This window comes from Bufo bufo, chromosome 1, assembly GCF_905171765.1.
Source record: "Bufo bufo chromosome 1, aBufBuf1.1, whole genome shotgun sequence".
NCBI classification, from domain to species: Eukaryota; Metazoa; Chordata; class Amphibia; order Anura; family Bufonidae; genus Bufo; species Bufo bufo.
Window position 1 is genome coordinate 727,898,830 of NC_053389.1, and position 15,013 is coordinate 727,913,842.

Below are 15,013 nucleotides of genomic sequence, written 5' to 3' on the forward strand. Positions count from 1 at the left end.
TCACTCTCATTCTACCCCCCTTTGTCACTCTCATTTTACACCCCCCCTCCTCCCTTGTCATTCTCATTTTACCCCCCCCCTTGTCACTCTCATTTTTCCCCCCCCCCCTCCCTTGTCACTCTCATTTTACCCCCCTCGTCACTCTCATTTTACCCCCCCTTGTCACTCTCATTTTGCCCCCCCTTTGTCACTATCATTTTACACCCCCCCTTGTCACTCTCATTTTACACCCCCCCTTGTCACTCTCATTTTACACCCCCCCCCCTTGTCACTCTCATTTTGCCCCCCCCCCTTGTTACTGTCATTTTACACACCCCCCTTGTCACTGTCATTTTACCCCCCCCCTTGTCACTCTCATTTTACACTCCCCCCCTTGTCACTCTCATTTTACAGCCCCCCCTTGTCACTGTCATTTTGCACCCCCCCTTGTCACTGTCATTTTACACTCCCCCCTTGTCACTCTCATTTTGCACCCCCCCTTGTCACTATCATTTTACCCCCCCCCCCTTGTCATTCTCATTTTACACCCCCCCCTTGTCACTCTCATTTTACACTCCCCCCCTTGTCACTCTCATTTTGCACACCCCCTTGTCACTCTCATTTTGCACCCCCCCTTGTCACTCTCATTTTGCACCCCCCCCCTTGTCACTCTCATTTTGCACCCCCCCTTGTCACTCTCATTTTGCACCCCCCCTTGTTACTGTCATTTTACACCCCCCCTTGTCACTGTCATTTTACCCCCCCCTTGTCACTCTCATTTTACACTCCCCCCCTTGTCACTCTCATTTTACACCCCCCCTTGTCACTCTCATTTTGCACCCCCCCTTGTCACTGTCATTTTACACCCCCCCCCCTTGTCACTCTCATTTTACACCCCCCCCTCCCTTGTCACCTCTAGTGTAGCGTGGCCGAGCTCTGTTCGGTCCGCGGTACAGGAGCATTTGTTTCTTGTACCCGGCCGCACTGACAGGAAGTGCACACTAAGTGAGCACTTCCTGTCAGTCCGGCCGGGTACAGGAAACAAAAGCTCCTGTACCGCGGACCGAACAGAGCTCGGCCACGCTACATTAACAACAGCAGTAGCACAGGGCAGACACAGCAGGCTGCGCAGCACTGAGCCGGAGATTCTTTAGAGCGGCAAGCGCTCAGGAGGGGCAGCATGACGGGCGCCGCTGGCCGGCCGCCCGAACTTATATTACCAACTTTTTTTTTTTTCACCGCAAAAGGGCGCCCCCTGCTAGATGGCGCCCTAGGCGACTGCCTAAGTCGCCTTACTGGTGGCGCCGGCCCTGCCTCCATGTCAGCGATGCGATGCAGCCTCTTCCTGTGTCTCGCCCTGTATGTCCATATATGGAGTCAGTGCTTGTATTTCAGAAAAGTTTCTGCTGTGATTCGAACCCACGACCTTCTGTATCAGAGGCAAAGCACTTACCCACACAGCCATAAGAGCTGCCTTGCCAATGACTGAAAAAATATGAGACTTCTACTGTTATAGCTGGCTAAGTGTACATCTATACACATGACAGCTGCCCCAACACACCCAACACTGCTATATCTCTATATGACAGCTGTCCCAGCACACTCAGCTCTGCTATATCTCTATATATGATAGCTGCCCCAGCACACCCAGCTCTGCTACATCTAATACACATGACAGCTGCACCAGCACACTCAGCTCTATAATATCTCTATATATGACAGCTGCCCCAGCACACCCAGCTCTGCTACATCTATATACAGGGAGTGCAGAATTATTAGGCAAGTTGTATTTTTGAGGATTAATTTTATTATTGAACAACAACCATGTTCTCAATGAACCCAAAAAACTCATTAATATCAAAGCTGAATATTTTGGAAGTAGTTTTTAGTTTGTTTTTAGTTTTAGCTATTTTAGGGGGATATCTGTGTGTGCAGGTGACTATTACTGTGCATAATTATTAGGCAACTTAACAAAAAACAAATATATACCCATTTCAATTATTTATTTTTACCAGTGAAACCAATATAACATCTCAACATTCACAAATATACATTTCTGACATTCAAAAACAAAACAAAAACAAATCAGTGACCAATATAGCCACCTTTCTTTGCAAGGACACTCAAAAGCCTGCCATCCATGGATTCTGGCAGTGTTTTGATCTGTTCACCATCAACATTGCGTGCAGCAGCAACCACAGCCTCCCAGACACTGTTCAGAGAGGTGTACTGTTTTCCCTCCTTGTAAATCTCACATTTGATGATGGACCACAGGTTCTCAATGGGGTTCATATCAGGTGAACAAGGAGGCCATGTCATTAGATTTTCTTCTTTTATACCCTTTCTTGCCAGCCACGCTGTGGAGTACTTGGACGCGTGTGATGGAGCATTGTCCTGCATGAAAATCATGTTTTTCTTGAAGGATGCAGACTTCTTCCTGTACCACTGCTTGAAGAAGGTGTCTTCCAGAAACTGGCAGTAGGACTGGGAGTTGAGCTTGACTCCATCCTCTACCCGAAAAGGCCCCACAAGCTCATCTTTGATGATACCAGCCCAAACCAGTACTCCACCTCCACCTTGCTGGCGTCTGAGTCGGACTGGAGCTCTCTGCCCTTTACCAATCCAGCCACGGGCTCATCCATCTGGCCCATCAAGACTCACTCTCATTTCATCAGTCCATAAAACCTTAGAAAAATCAGTCTTGAGATATTTCTTGGCCCAGTCTTGACGTTTCAGCTTGTGTGTCTTGTTCAGTGGTGGTCGTCTTTCAGCCTTTCTTACCTTGGCCATGTCTCTGAGTATTGCACACCAGTGATGTTGCAGCTCTGAAATATGGCCAAACTGGTGGCAAGTGGCATCTTGGCAGCTGCACGCTTGACTTTTCTCAGTTCATGGGCAGTTATTTTGCGCCTTGGTTTTTCCACACGCTTCTTGCGACCCTGTTGACTATTTTGAATGAAACGCTTGATTGTTCGATGATCACGCTTCAGAAGCTTTGCAATTTTAAGAGTGCTGCATCCCTCTGCAAGATATCTCACTATTTTTGACTTTTCTGAGCCAGTCAAGTCCTTCTTTTGACCCATTTTGCCAAAGGAAAGGAAGTTGCCTAATAATTATGCACACCTAATATAGGGTGTTGATGTCATTACACCACACCCCTTCTCATTACAGAGATGCACATCACCTAATATGCTTAATTGGTAGTAGGCTTTCGAGCCTATACAGCTTGGAGTAAGACAACATGCATAAAGAGGATGATGTGGTCAAAATACTCATTTGCCTAATAATTCTGCACGCAGTGTATCTCTAAGTATTGCTATACAGTAGATAGATATATAGAGATATAGCAAAGCTGAGTGTGCTGGGGCAGCTGTCATGTGTATAGATGTAGCAGAGCTGGGTGTGTTTGGGCAGCTGTCATGTGTATAGATGTAGCAGAGCTGGGTTTGCTGGGGCAGCTGTCATATATAGAGATATAGTAGAGCTGGCTGTGTTGGGGCAGCTGTCATGTGTATAGATGTACACTTAGCCAGCTACAACAGTAGAAGTCTCATATTTTTTTTCAATCAGTGGCAATGAGCCTCAAGCCCAGCCTGGTGGTGTGCGATAATGGGCAAAATCTCGTAGCAGCTCTGGGCCTAGCCACTTTGACGCACATCCCTTGCCTGGCGCATGTGCTAAAAATTACCCCGATATGTCAGAGCTGCTGCAGAAAGTGCGGGCCGTCTGTGCGCGCTTTCGGCGTTCTCACCCTGCTGCTTCTCGCCTGTCAGCGCTGCAGCGTAACTTCGGCCTTCCCGCTCACCGCCTCATATGCGACGTGCCCACAAAGTGGAACTCTACTTGCACATGCTGGCCAGACTGTGCGAGCAGCAGCAGGCGATAGTGGAGTTTCATCTGCAGCACGCTCGGGTGAGTCGCTCTGTGGAACAGCACCACTTCACCACTGAGTGGGCCTCCATGCGAGACCTGTGTGCCTTGTTGCACTGTTTCGAGTACTCCACCAACATGGCCAGTGCCGATGACGCCATTCTCAGCGTTACTATCCCACTTCTATGCCTCCTTGAAAAAACGCTTCGGGCGATGATGGAAGAGGATGTGGCACAGGAGGAGGAAGAGGGTTCATTTCCAAGGGTTTCAGGCCAGTCATTCACAAGTGGCTTTGAGGGTGGGTTCCTGCACCCAAAAACGCCAGATACACAATTGTCCAGCCAGGACACAGTCCTGGAGGATGACGTGGTGGAGGATGAGGAGGAGGAGATGGAGGAAGAGGAACCGTGTTCACAGCAGGGTGGCACCCAAACCAGCTCATGGCCATCACTGGTGCGTGGCTGGGGGGATACAGAGAAAACAGACGTTACACCTCCCACAGAGGACAGCTTTTCGTTGCCTCTGGACAGCCTGGCACACATGAACGATTACATGCTGCAGTGTCTCTGCAACGACCGCCGAGTTGCCCACATTCTAACTTGTGCTGATAACTGGGTGGCTAAGCTGCTGGATCCCCGTTACTAGGTCAACGTACCATCCTTAATTCTCTCACTGGAGTGTGATCGTAAGATGCGCGAGTACAATCGCACGCTGGTAGACACGCTGCTGGTGGCATTCCCACCTGACAGCGGGGGAACAGTGAAAGCACAAGGCGAAGGCAGAGGACGAGGTCGCCAACGCAGCTGGGGCACTGCCAGCACCTCAGAAGGCAGAGATAGCATGGCCAAAATGTGGAAAAGCTTTGTCAGCACACCACAACAACCAGCACCACCAGCTGATATGGAACGTCTTAGCAGGAGGCAGCCTTTCAGCAACATGGTGGAGCAGTATGTGTGCACACGCCTACACGTACTGAATGATAGGTCTGCCCCCTTCAACTTCTGGGTCTCCAAATTGGGCACATGGCCTGAGCTTGCCCTTTACGCCTTGGAGGTGCTGGCCTGCCCTGCAGCCAGTGTATTGTCTGAACCTGTGTTTAGCACGGCAGGGGGCGTTATCACAGACAAGCGCAGCCGCCTGTCCACAGCCAATGTGGACAAGCTCACGTTCATTAAAATGAACCAGGCATGGATCCCACAGGACTTGTCCGTACCTTGTGCAGAATAGGCATACAGTATACCGACCTTACCCAGCCATTGTTATACTCCAGCACAATTGCTAATTTTTGTATTTTTGATATTTACCACTCTTTTTGGGTGTACCCTAATTTAAACAAAAAAAAAAAAAATTAAAACCAAAAACCAGTGTTGGCTACCTCCTCCTCCATCGCTTCCACCTACACCTCCAAATCCACTGCCTCCTCAACCTTCTACTCCATATGGATCGCCTCCTCCTAGATCAAGATTATTATTTTTTATTTTTACGTATTTTATGTTATTTTAAGTCATTTCCCTATCCACATTTGTTTGCAGAGCAGTTGCCATGCTCTTAATCACATTTTGCTCCCATTTGCAGCCCTCTAGCCCTTTCCATGACTTTTTATAGCTATTTTAGTGCTCAAAAGTTCGGGTCCCCATTGATTTCAGGTTCAGGAATTCAGGTTCGGGGTCAAGTTTGGGTCCCGAACTCGAACTTTTTTGTGAAGTTTGGCCGAACCCGTCGAACCCGAATATTTAGGAGTCCGCTCAACTCTACTGCCTATTCCTAGGTCCTTTTCCATGTCACTGTTACCCAGTGTTTTACCATTTAGTATGTACGGGTTACTTGCATTATTCCTTCCCATGTGCATAACCTTACATTTGTCAATGTTAAACCTCATCTGCCACTTGTCTGCCCAAGCCTCCAATCTATCCAGATCCATCTGTAGCAGTATACCGTCCTCTTCCGTGTCAATTACTATACACAGCTTACTGTCATCTGCAAAAATTGATATTTTACTATGCAAGCCTTCTACAAGATCATTAATAAATATATTGAAGAGAATAGGGCCCAATACGGACCCCTGAGGTACTCCACTAGTGACAGTGATCTGAGTGTGTACCGTTAATAACCACCCTCTGTTTTATATGACTGAGCCAGTTACTTACCCACATACAGACATTTTCTACCAGTCCAAGCATTATCATTTTATATACTAACCTTTTATGTGGTACAGTGTCAAATGCTTTGGAGAAGTCCAGATATACAACATCCATTGATTCACCGCTGTCAAGTCTAGAACTTACCTCCTCATAGAAACTGATTATATTAGTTTGACATGACCGATCCCTCATGAAGCCATTCTGATACGGCTTTATTTCCTTATTTTCATTGAGGGACTCCAAGATAGCATCTCTTAGAAAACCTTCAAACAGTTTACCCACGACAGATGTTAAACTTATCGGCCTATAGTTTCCGGGCTCTGTTTTTGGACCCTTTTTGAATATTGGCACTACATTTGCTATGCGCCAATCCTGTGGAACACTCCCTGTCAGTACAGAGTCCTTAAATATCAGAAATAAGGATCTGGCTATGACATAGAAACATAGAATGTGTCGGAAGATAAGAACCATTTGGCCCATCTAGTCTGCCCAATATACTGAATACTATGAATAGCCCTTGTCCCTATCTTATATGAAGGATGGCTTTATGCCTATCCCATACATGCTTGAACTCCTTCATAGAGATGTCGCGAACATAAAATTTTCAGTTCGCGAACGACGAACGCGAGATTCCGCAAATGTTCGCGAACGGGCGAACCGCCATAGACTTCAATAGGCAGGCGAATTTTAAAACCCACAGGGACTCTTTCTGGCCACAATAGTGAAGGAAAAGTTGTTTAAAGGGGACTAACACCTGGACTGTGGCATGCCGGAGGGGGATCAATGGAAAAACTCCCATGGAAAATTACGTAGTTAATCCATAAAGGGCATAAATCACCTAACATTCCTAAATTGTTTGGAATAACGTGCTTTAAAACATCCAGTGTGTGTATACGATCTTCTCAGTGACAATACCTCCTGATGCACTGAAGGTCCTTTCTGATAGGACACTTGAAGCGGGGCAGGCCAGAAGTTCTATCGCAAATTGGGATAGCTCAGGCCACAGGTCAAGCCTGCACACCCAGTAGTCATGGGGTTCATCGCTCCTCAGAGTGTCGATATCTGCAGTTAAGGCGAGGTAATCTGAAACCTGTTGGTCGAGTCGTTCTCTGAGGGTGGACCCCGAAGGGCTGTGGCGATGCGTAGGACTTAAAAAGCTCTGCATGTCCTCCATCAACAACACGTCTTTAAAGCGTCCTGTCCTTGCCAGCGTGGTCGTGGTAGGAGGAGGATTACTTTCACCTCTTCCCCTGTTAGATTCCCATTGTGCTGTGACATCACCCTTATACGCTGTGTAAAGCATACTTTTTAACTTGTTTTGGAACTGCTGCATCCTTTCCGACTTCCGGTAATTCGATAACATTTCAGCCACTATCTGCTTATACCGGGGGTCTAGTAGTGTGGCCACCCAGTACAGGTCGTTCTCCTTCAGCCTTTTTATACGAGGGTCCCTCAACAGGCATGACAGCATGAAAGACCCCATTTGCACAAGGTTGGATGCAGAGCTACTCATGTCCCGTTCCTCATCCTCACTGATCTCATTGAAGGTCTGTTCTTCCCCCCGGCCATGTATAACACCACGGGTACCAGATAGGTGACAACGAGCACCCTGGGATGCCTGCTGTGGTTGGTCTTCCTCCTCCTCAAAGCCACATTCCTCCTCTGACTCCTCTTCCTCAGACTCCTCTTCCAGCGTTGCCGCAGGTCCAGCAAGTGATGATGATAAGGCTGTTTCTGGTGGTGATGGTGACCACAACTCTTCCTCTTCATGCTCATCTACTGCCTGATCCAGCACTCTTCGCAGGGCACGCTCCAGGAAGAAAACAAATGGGATGATGTTGCTGATGGTGCCTTTGGTGCGACTGACTAGGTTTGTCACCTCCTCAAAAGGACGCATGAGCCTACAGGCATTGCGCATGAGCATCCAGTAACGTGGCAAAAAAATTCCCAGCTCCGCAGAGGCTGTCCTAGCACCCGGTCATACAAATACTCGTTGACGGCTTTTTCATGTTGGAGCAGGCGGTTGAACATTAGGAGTGTTGAATTCCAACGTGTCGGGCTGTCGCAAATCAAGCACCTCACTGGCATGTTGTTTCGCCGCTGAATATCGGAAAAGTGCGCCATGGCCGTGTAGGAACGCCTGAAATGGCCACACACCTTCCTGGCCTGCTTGAGGACGTCCTGTAAGCCTGGGTACTTATGCACAAAGCATTGTATGATCAGATTCAACACATGTGCCATGCACGGCACATGTGTCAACTTGCCCAAATTCAATGCCGCCAACAAATTGCTTCCGTTGTCACACACCACTTTGCTGATCTCCAGTTGGTGCGGGGTCAGCCACTGATCCACCTGTGCGTTCAGGGCGGACAGGAGTGCTGGTCCGGTGTGACTCTGCTTTCAGGCAAATCAACCCCAAGACGGCGTGACACTGTCGTATCTGGGAAGTGGAATATCCTCTGGGGAGCTGGAGGGGTGCAGTTGATGTGGAGCAAGACGCAGCAGCAGAAGAGGACTCAGCCGAGGAGGTTATGGAAGAGGATGGAGTAGGAGGAGTAGAGGAGGTGGCAGCAGGCCTGCCTGCAAGTCGTGGCAGTGTCACCAACTCCTCTGCAGAGCCACGCATTCCATGCTTGACAGCCATCAGCAGGTTTACCCAATGCGCAGTATACGTGATATACCTGCCCTGACCGTGCTTTGAAGACCAGGTATATGTGGTCAGATGGACCCTTGCCCCAACACTGTGTGCCAGACATGCCATGACTTCCTTTTCCACAATAGAGTACAGGTTGGGGATTGCCTATTGTGAAAAAAAAATTTGGCCGGGTAACTTCCACTGCGGTGTCCCAATAGCTACAAATTTGAAGGTCTCAGACTCCACCAGCTTGTATGGTAAAAGCTGGCAGGCTAAGAGTTCTGACAAGCCAGCTGTCAGACGCCAGGCAAGGGGGTAACTCTGTGACATTGGCTTCTTACGCTCAAACATTTCCTTGACAGACACCTGACTGTGGGCAGATGAGCAGGAACTGCTGAAGGTGAGAGGCGGAGTGATGGGTGGTTGAGCGGGGGCAAGGAGGACAGCAGTGGTTGACATGGCTGAAGATGCTGGACCAGGAGGAGGATGGTGGATATGAGTTTGTGTGCTGCTTGTACTCATCATGTTTTGATCCCATAGGCATTTGTGATCTGAGATCATGTGCCTTCGCAAAGCAGTTGTACCTAGGTGGGTGTTGGACTTCCCACGACTCAGTTTCTTTTGGCACAGGTTGCAAATGGCATCGCTGTTATCAGAGGCAGACGCACAAAAAAAATGCCACACTGCTGAGCTTTGCAATGACAGCATTCTGGTGGTGGCAACAGCATGCGTTGATTGGCGTGCTGTCTGGCTGACCCCGGGTGCCGATACATGCTGTCTGACTGTGCCACTAGCTCCTTGCGACGACCTCCCCCTGCTTCCAACTCGTATCCTCATCCTCTCTGTCTCCCCATCTGAACTTTCCCCCTGTTCTTCTTCTCTTAGAGCAGGCACCCACGTGACATCCACGGACACATCGTCATCATAAACCGCTTCACTTGTATCTGACAACTCAACAAAGGAAGCAGCAGCAGGTACAACATCATCATCATCACACCGTACGTCCATGTGTGTAATGCTGCCTGACTGAGACATATCCCTGTTATCTACATCCTCTGGCAATAATGGTTGCACATCACTCATTTCTTCCAACTGATGTGTAAATAACTCCTCTGACAGATCATGTGAAGTGGCTGTGGTGCTAGTGTTGGTGGTGGCGGCGGGCGGGCGAGTGGTAACTTGAGAGGTGCCCGAAGCTGAGCTGGAGGAGGATGCATAAAGGTTCCGAGCGGAAGCTGTAGAAGATTGGGTGTCCTGTGTAAGCCAGTCAACTATGTCCTCAGAATTTTTCGAGTTCAGGGTACCTGGCCTCTGAACACTGGGCATTATTCTAGGGCCAAAGGAAATCATAGCACCACGACCACGACGGCTCCTGCGGGGTGGCCTGCCTCTGCCTGTCATTTTCTTTAGATTAGTGGTACTATGCGTGCAAGGTACTGTGCCACCCTATATGAGTGGTGGGCAGTGGGCACAGTACAGTCTGTCTGGCCTGACACTCACTGGCAGGCAACTGCAATTATATTACAGAGAAAAAATGTAATGACTTTTTTATCTGCAAGGTACTGTGCCAACCGATATGAGTGGTGGGCACTGGCAGTGGGCACAGTACAGTCAGTGGGCCTGACACACACTGGCAGGTAACTGCTACTGTGCCACCCGATATGAGTGGTGGGCAGAGGGCACAGTACAGTCTGAGGGCCTGGCACTCACTGGCAGGCAACTGCAATTATATTACAGAGAAAAAAATTGAATGACTTTTTTATCTGCAAGGTACTGTGCCACCCGATATGAGTGGTGGGCAGAGGGCACAATACAGTCTGAGGGCCTGGCACTCACTGGCAGGCAACTGCAATTATATTACAGAGAAAAAAATTAAATGACTTTTTTATCTGCAAGGTACTGTGCCACCCGATATGAGTGGTGTGCACACAGTACAGTCTGTGGGCCTGTGGCCTTTCACACACGGGTAGGCAACTGCAATATATATATATATATAAAAAAAAAAGCAGACTGATGTACCAGCCCTAAAAAGGTATAGGGGGCGGACCGATGAGGTATGATGACATATAGGGGGCGGACCGAACATCGCATATGTTCGCCCGCCGCGGCGAACGCGAACAAGCGATGTTCACCGGGAACTGTCGCCGGCAAATAGTTCGGGACATCTCTACTCCTTCACTGTATTTGCAGCTACCACTTCTGCAGGAAGGCTATTCCATGCATCCACTACTCTCTCAGTAAAGTAATACTTCCTGATATTACTTTTAATCCTTTGCCCCTCTAATTTAAAACTATGTCCTCTTGTAGCAGTTTTTCTTCTTTTAAATATTCTCTCCTCTTTTACCTTGTTGATTCCCTTTATGTATTTAAAAGTTTCTAATATATCCCCTCTGTCTCGTCTTTCTTCCAAGCTATACATGTTAAGGTCCTTTAACCTTTCCTGGTAAGTTTTATCCTGCAATCCATGTATTAGTTTAGTAGCTCTTCTCTGAACTCTTTCCAAAGTATCAATATCCTTCTGGAGATATGGTCTCCAGTACTGCGCACAATACTCCAAATGAAGTCTCACTAGTGCTCTGTAGAGCGGGATGAGCACCTCCCTCTTTCTACTGGTAATGCTTCTCCCTATACAGGGAGTGCAGAATTATTAGGCAAATGAGTATTTTGACCACATCATCCTCTTTATGCATGTTGTCTTACTCCAAGCTGTATAGGCTCGAAAGCCTACTACCAATTAAGCATATTAGGTGATGTGCATCTCTGTAATGAGAAGGGGTGTGGTCTAATGACATCAACACCCTATATTAGGTGTGCATAATTATTAGGAAACTTCCTTTCCTTTGGCAAAATGGGTCAAAAGAAGGACTTGACAGGCTCAGAAAAGTCAAAAATAGTGAGATATCTTGCAGAGGGATGCAGCACTCTTAAAATTGCAAAGCTTCTGAAGCGTGATCATCGAACAATCAAGCGTTTCATTCAAAATAGTCAACAGGGTCGCAAGAAGCGTGTGGAAAAACCAAGGCGCAAAATAACTGCCCATGAACTGAGAAAAGTCAAGCGTGCAGCTGCCAAGATGCCACTTGCCACCAATTTGGCCATATTTCAGTGGAGTGCCCAAAAGCACAAGGTGTGCAATACTCAGAGACATGGCCAAGGTAAGAAAGGCTGAAAGACTACCACCACTGAACAAGACACACAAGCTGAAACGTCAAGACTGGGCCAAGAAATATCTTAAGACTGATTTTTCTAAGGTTTTATGGACTGATGAAATGAGAGTGAGTCTTGATGGGCCAGATGGATGGGCCCGTGGCTGGATTGGTAAATGGCAGAGCTCCAGTCCGACTCAGACGCCAGCAAGGTGGAGGTGAAGTACTGGTTTGGGCTGGTATCATCAAAGATGAGCTTGTGGGGCCTTTTCGGGTTGAGGATGGAGTCAAGCTCAACTCCCAGTCCTACTGCCAGTTTCTGGAAGACACCTTCTTCAAGCAGTGGTACAGGAAGAAGTCTGCATCCTTCAAGAAAAACATGATTTTCATGCAGGACAATGCTCCATCACACGCGTCCAAGTACTCCACAGCGTGGCTGGCAAGAAAGGGTATAAAAGAAGAAAATCTAATGACATGGCCTCCTTGTTCACCTGATCTGAACCCCATTGAGAACCTGTGGTCCATCATCAAATGTGAGATTTACAAGGAGGGAAAACAGTACACCTCTCTGAACAGTGTCTGGGAGGCTGTGGTTGCTGCTGCACGCAATGTTGATGGTGAACAGATCAAAACACTGACAGAATCCATGGATGGCAGGCTTTTGAGTGTCCTTGCAAAGAAAGGTGGCTATATTGGTCACTGATTTGTTTTTGTTTTGTTTTTGAATGTCAGAAATGTATATTTGTGAATGTTGAGATGTTATATTGGTTTCACTGGTAAAAATAAATAATTGAAATGGGTATATATTTGTTTTTTGTTAAGTTGCCTAATAATTATGCACAGTAATAGTCACCTGCACACACAGATATCCCCCTAAAATAGCTAAAACTAAAAGCAAACTAAAAACTACTTCCAAAATATTCAGCTTTGATATTAATGAGTTTTTTGGGTTCATTGAGAACATGGTTGTTGTTCAATAATAAAATTAATCCTCAAAAATACAACTTGCCTAATAATTCTGCACTCCCTGTACACCCAAGCATTCTGCTAGCATGTCCTGCTGCTCTATGACATTGTCTGCCTATCTTTAAGTCTTCTGTAATAATGACCCCTAAATCCCTTTCCTCAGATACTAAGGTTAGGACTGTATCACTGATTTTATATGCTCTTGGGTTTTTACGCCCCAGGTGCATTATCTTGCACTTATCAACATTAAATTTTAGTTGCCAGATTTTTGATCATTCCTTAGTTTTCCTAAATCCTTTTCCATTTGGTGTATCCCTCCAGGAACATCAACCCTGTTACAAATCTTTGTGTCATCAGCAAAAAGACACACCTTACCATCGAGGCCTTCTGCAATTTCGCTGATAAAGATGTTAAACAATATGGGTCCCAGAACAGATCCCTGAGGTACCCCACTGGTAACAAGACCATGGTCTGAATATACTCCTTTGACTACAACCCACTGTTGTCTGTCCCTCAGCCACTGCCTAATCCATTCAACAATATAGGAGTCCAAGCCCAAAGACTGCAATTTATTGATAAGCCTTCAATGTGGGACGGTATCAAAAGCCTTACTAAAGTCTAGATAAGCGATGTCTACCACCTCCGCCATCTATTATTTTAGTCACCCAATCAAAAAAATCAATAAGATTAGTTTGACATGATCTCCCTGAAGTAAACCCATGCTGTTTTTCATTTTTCAATCCATGGGATTTTAGATGTTCCACAATCCTCTCCTTAAGTATGGTTTCCATTAATTTCCCACTATTGGTGTCGGGCTTACTGGCCTATAGTTGCCCGATTCCTCCCTACTAACTTTCTTGTGAATGGGCACAACATTTGCTAATTTCCAATCTTTCCAATCTTCTGGGACGACTCCTGTTACCAGTGATTGGTTAAATAAATCTGTTAATGGCTTTGCTAGTTCACCGCTTAGCTCTTTTAATAGCTTTGGGTGTATCCCATCAGGCCCCTGTGACTTATTTGTATTAATTTTAGACAGCTGACTTAGAACCTCTTCCTCTGTAAAGACACATGAATCAAAAGATTCATTAGTCTTCCTTCCTAACTGATGTCCTTTTCCTTCATTTTCCTTTGTGAAAACTGAACAGAAGTTTTCATTGAGGCAGTCAGCTAGTTCTTTATCTTCTTCCATTTACTTTCCTTCTTTTGTTTTTAATTTGTAAATTCATTGTTTTAGTTTCCTTTTTTCATTTATTTATCTGAAGAATGTCTTATCGCCATTTTTCACTGACTGAGCTAATTTCTCTTCTGCCTGTGCTTTAGAAGCTCTTGTTTGCCCTCTCCCTGCCTAATCTTATAAATTTGCCTGTCATCCTCGTTTTTTCATTTTTTTCATTACTAAATGCTATCTTTTTGTTTTTAATGATTTTGGCCACTTCTGCTGATTACCACAGTGGTCTCTTCCTTTTTTTTTGCTTTTACTGACAAATCTAATACAATTATCTGTTGCCTTCAATAGTGCCACTTTTAAGTTGTCCCATTTCTCCTGGACTCCATTGAAACTGTTCTAATCTGATAGGGACTCGTATACTACTAATCTAATTTTAGAAAAGTGAGTTCTAAAATCTAAAACTTTTGTTTTTGTGTGGTGTGACTCAGTCACTGTACTTAGTAAACAACACTGACTGGTGATCACTAGATCCCAAGCTTTCCCCTACAGTAATATCAGATACCAAATTTCCATTTGTGAATATTAAATCTAAAATGGCCTCCTTCAGGGTTGGCTCCTCAACTACTTGCTGTAGAGATAATCCCAGTAGGGAATTTAGAATATCTGTACTCCTGGCAGAACTAGCTATTTTGATTTTCCAGTTTACATCAGGAAGATTAAAGTCTTCCATAATGATAACTTCCCCTTTCAATGTCATTTTAGCTATTTCCTCAACTAGTAGATTATCAAATTCTTTGACTTGGCTAGGTGGTCTATATATCTATATACACCTACACGAATTACCTTATTAATATCAAGCTGCAAGGTGGCCCAAACTGACTCTAAATTGGTCTCGCTAACTTGTATTAAATTTGATTTTATGCTATCTTTCACATACAGGGCCACCCCTCCCCCTTTCTTGCCTTCTCTGTCTTTCCTATATAGAAAGAACCCTGGTATTGTTATATCTCAGTCAATACTCCCATTGAACCATGTCTCAGTAACATGATATATAGTTCAACTGGCGCTTCACCATATATATGAGATCGCAGCGGTGTTTATAGCA